This window comes from Muntiacus reevesi, chromosome 3 (assembly GCF_963930625.1).
Source record: "Muntiacus reevesi chromosome 3, mMunRee1.1, whole genome shotgun sequence".
NCBI lineage: Eukaryota > Metazoa > Chordata > Mammalia > Artiodactyla > Cervidae > Muntiacus > Muntiacus reevesi.
This window is the reverse complement of record NC_089251.1, coordinates 81771913-81776481: the sequence shown is the minus strand read 5'-3', so window position 1 is coordinate 81776481 and position 4569 is coordinate 81771913. Positions and strand designations below refer to the sequence as shown.

The window sequence follows — 4569 nt, the reverse complement described above, 5'->3', positions numbered from 1 at the left end:
CCTTGAAAAACATAGATTTGGACTTTGCAGGTCTATTATACACAGATATTTTTCTATAGGGTCTTCCCTGGTGTCTGAATGGTAAAGAATCCATCTGCCAAGCAGGAGCCACAGGTTCAATCCCTGGGTTGGGAAGATCCCCTGGAGAAGGAAATGGCTAACAACAACAACAACAAATTTTTCCATAGATACCAGCTGCTGTGCTGTTCATAATCTGTGGCTGGTTGAATCCAGAGAAGCAGAACCCAGGATGAAGGGTGGACTTTAAAGTGATTCTGGAGTTTTGACTGTGGGGAGGGTGGGTAACCCTAACCTCCATCTTGTTCAAGAGCCTACTATAACTAATATTGAAACATTTTTGTTTTAGTGTCTAATAAGGTTAATATTGATAGATCACTTGGGATCCTTGGTTTTTAGGAATATAAAGGGGTCCTAAGAACAAAAGTCCTTGAGACTCGTTAACCCAGAGGTTTGACTTTGCTATTCACTTTGGATGGCTTAGATCACTCAGCACATTCATTTCAAAACACCCTTTCTGGTAGACTATATAACTCTTGTTCCTCCAACTCTGCCTCAAACCAGCTTTGTCACCTTATCAGTTTCTTCATTAAGGAGGTAAATAAATTTGACAAATATTCAGTCAACTTAGATTTTTTTGAAGATTATACTTTGATAAGAGGTATAATCTCTGCTGATTCATAGAGACAATTTTATGATTTAGCCCTGGGGTTCTTTTCTTTACCTTTAAAGTTGAAATAAGAAACACTATGAAAAGTCTCTTATCATCCTTTTTTTTTTTTAATTTATTTTATTTTTTTTTCCCCAGTAGGTTTTGTCATACATTGATATGAATCAGCCATAGAGTTACACGTATTCCCCATCTTATCATCCTTAAATATTTCCCTAATGAAATGAAATAAGACAATTGTGATTATCAGCTGTGGCTAAAACTACTTTGTTCCTCGAGGGAAGTATTTTAAGGGAGAATCAGTCCAAAGCTAGAGAGACACAGTGACAGTTTAAAAGACTGCCTAAGGTTGATATTGAAATTCCATCTAAAAATCTTCATTCATCTACTTTAAAAAAAATTGTAATATATAGTGGAACTATATTTAACTTTATTCTGTATTTTCCAAGTCTCCTGTAAATGTGTTTTCATACTTTCATAATTTAAAAATAAAAAAGAGAAGGAAAAATTATTCCCTTTGGAATGAAAACTAAATGGAGGTAGTTAAACCAATCTACTTTCCTCAACTGTTGATATTATTTGAGGATTTACTGTAGAGTCATGACTTAATCTCTTTCATGTCTTGAACAACAACAACAAAAAAAACAAAAACAAAAAAAGAATGTCTAAGGTTAAAAATGGGTCCGTACTTTGGGAGAGACAATATTCACTTTCATATGGAAGGATGTACTTTTAATCTTGTCAACTGCTATCCTTTCCAACACAGGCTCCGCCTCCCTCTCAGGTAAATGACATAAGAACACAATTTCAGCTCTCTGCAGAAAGCTTTCCTAGTTAGTATAAAAACAGCAGAGTTGGGCCGGGTCTGAGTATCCCCCGGTGCTCCTGGCTCCGGCCTGCCTCCTCGCCACCACAGCCTGGGTCTGACAAGATGCACCGGGTCCCACTGTCGCTGGACCGGCATGGGAGCCTGGTCCGGGCCCACTTCACCCTGGTGGCCCGGTCACGGCCTGCAGCCCACCGTCGCCTTCCTCTCCTGTGTACTCGTCTCTGCTCTTCACTTCAAGGAGATGAGGGCCACATACTGCGGCGTGCCCGTCACCCTCCGTCAGTGAGCTCAGCCATCGGCCGGGAGGCGCCCCCGCCGTACGGGTGGTGCTTCACATCGGCCTGCACTCGGCGCCCCACTTCTTGGTGGCCTTCGCCTACTGGAGCCTCCCGGGTCCGGGCTAGTGCCCGCTTTCCCGCCTCCGCTCCAGCCTCAGCCTCGTGGAGAGCCTCACGCTGCTAGCGTTCACCTAAGTCTCCTCCTTCGAGGACTTTGGCGTGCCCGAAGACGCTTTCACTGTGTTCACGGCCTCCTCCCGGTCACAGGCTCCTCACCTGCACTCTGACGGCGCCAAGAGGCTCACAGCTCCGACAGCCGGAAACAGCAGCTCTTCATCGACTCCATCTTCTTCAGGCCGCCAGCTGTCTACTTCCGGTACAACAGGTATCGTGAGGCAGGAGTACCCACCATTTTTGCCAGCCTAGGATACACCGCTGTCCTAACCAACATGGCAGCCTGGTGGGACTTAAGAACAAAGAGCTGCTGGTTACCTCCCAGCCAGCCTGAGGAAAAACGGTTCTAAGCCCTCTCTCCTGCTGGAGACGAGGCCCACTGCCCAGAAGCTAAGAACAAATACCACTCTGACCCGCTCTCACCATGTGTCCTCGCTGAGACCAGGACAAGGCTTCACCCAGGCCTGACGGCTTCTCCTTTCCCCACCCCAGGTGGAAGGCAACAGGGGTCTTCAAGCAGCACCACCAGCTCCTGAGAAACCCCAAGAAGCTGAGCTGGCCAGAGAGCTCCACCCTCTGGTGCTAAAAAAGAAAGAAAGTCCTGAGGTTCATAACCATGACCCCGTTCTTGGCCTTTATATAGCAACCTCTCGCTGAGGTCAGGGACCACACTGCTACCAGGAAACCAAAGCCATTTCTTGCCACAAGGTCGTTCCTTTGACATGTGTGTCTGATGGTCTGCTCTGCACATGCAGGCCTGTGACCACAGTTCTCTGCTAAGGGCACCCAGGTGTCCCAGTCCTGACTTCACCTCTGATTTGTTGTGTGCCCTTCCCTATCTGGGGGTTTCCCAGCTGGCACTAGTGGTAAAGAAACCTCCTGCCAATGCAGGAGACATATGAGACGTGAGTTCAATCCCTGGGTGGGTCAGGAAGATCCAGGGGAGAAGAAAATGTCAAACCACTCCAGTATTCTTGCCTGGAGAATCCCACAGACAGAGGAGCCTGGTGGGTGCAGTCAATAGGGTTGCAAAGAGTCAGGCACAACTAAAGGGACTTAGCACACACTTCCCTATCTGAGCTTCTGTGTGTCTGCGTGGATGAAAGGGAGTGGGGGAGCGGTCTGATTTCCAAGGGCTCTGCCAGTCTGTGCTTCTTGCTGTGGAGGTAGTGTTCTATACCTAAAGCAGGACCTGCTCCTTCTAAAATCTCTGGCTTACAGACTCTTCCTCCTTGGCAAAGGTGTCACGTAGAGGGATCAGAGGCACAAATTCCTATCCCAGAATGGGCTCTGGTGTCCCCCCATCCTCCCTACTGCCTCAAGCCCTGGGCTCTTTTGGTTGTACATTCTATTTCAAAGGAAAAAAAATTTTTTTTAATTGCCAAAGGGAAACAAAACAGCAGAAGTTGATTACACTACTACCCATTAGGAAACACTTCTCAAAATACTGGATATTAAGCTCCAGTATACATCAGAATGATCTGAGAGACCTATCAGAAATACAGGTTCGAGTTCATTACAGTATGGGGCGGGGCAACAATGTGCATATAAAACAAGCACTTTCAGGTGACTGATTTAAAAATAAAACCACACTTTGAGAAACTAAGACAATTAAAACCACTGCTTAACTGACTACCTCTGATTTTCTAAGAATCACCCACGTATCCTCAACATCTACATGCCAAGTCTCTCTATGTGGTTTGTAAAAGGACTTAACAATCTGACCAGGGTCTTCACAACTTTCTCTCCCCCCCACTCCATCCTTCTCTACCCTACAACCACCTCCGACACTGGAACCCAAGCGGCCCACTGCTGCACTCCTCCTCTCTGCTGACCTCTTCCTTCTCCCTTGCCCGGCCTGTGCAGGACTGTTTATTCTTCACAACAGTGCAATAGGGAGGGTAGTTTCTGGTGATCTAGGTTCTAAAGCTGGTACACCTGGCTTCCAATCCCAGAACCTTTTGGTAAAAGTGGCCAACCTCTGTGAGTCTCAGATAACTCCTCTATCAAAGACTGAGGTTAAAATAGCCACCCCAAGGTTATTAGTACATCAGCACCAGCAGTATTTCATTTCGAGGCTAAACGTATTAATTTGGTTTTCTTACCTCCTGTAAAAGCTTCAACACTAACAGAGCTAACAGCTCTCCCCTCTGTTCTAAGCAGTGGTAGCATTCCTAGAGACACAATGAATATAAGAACTCTTATCTCCTTACTGTGCAGGTCTATAAATCCAGTTCTGTAAGAACTTAAGAGTAGACACTTAATTTGAAATGATTTTTTATAGCTAGAGTTTTGGAAATAAAATTCATGTGTCAGTTTAAGTAATCACTCATTTTTCCAGAAATACTTTATAAATTTACACATTCACACACACACACACACACACACACACACACACACACACACACACACACACACACACACACACACAGAGCAGATACTTAAGCAGCTGCATTACATCAGTGTAAATTCTAAAGATAATCCAAATCCCTAAGGGTAGCCTACCCTCACTTCCTCAGTTACAAGATTTTTAGTTAATAATCATGTTCCTTATTTTGAGGCCAAGGTGGAATAATACAACCACTGATACTTAGGGGTCC

The 4569-nt window shown here is 45.3% G+C and overlaps 1 pseudogene; it reads left to right on the top strand.

The window, feature by feature from the left end:
* The first annotated feature begins 1616 nt into the window (after window positions 1-1616).
* On the top strand, window positions 1617-2319 carry LOC136164021 (post-GPI attachment to proteins factor 2-like; annotated as a pseudogene).
* Window positions 2320-4569: the final 2250 nt, after the last annotated feature.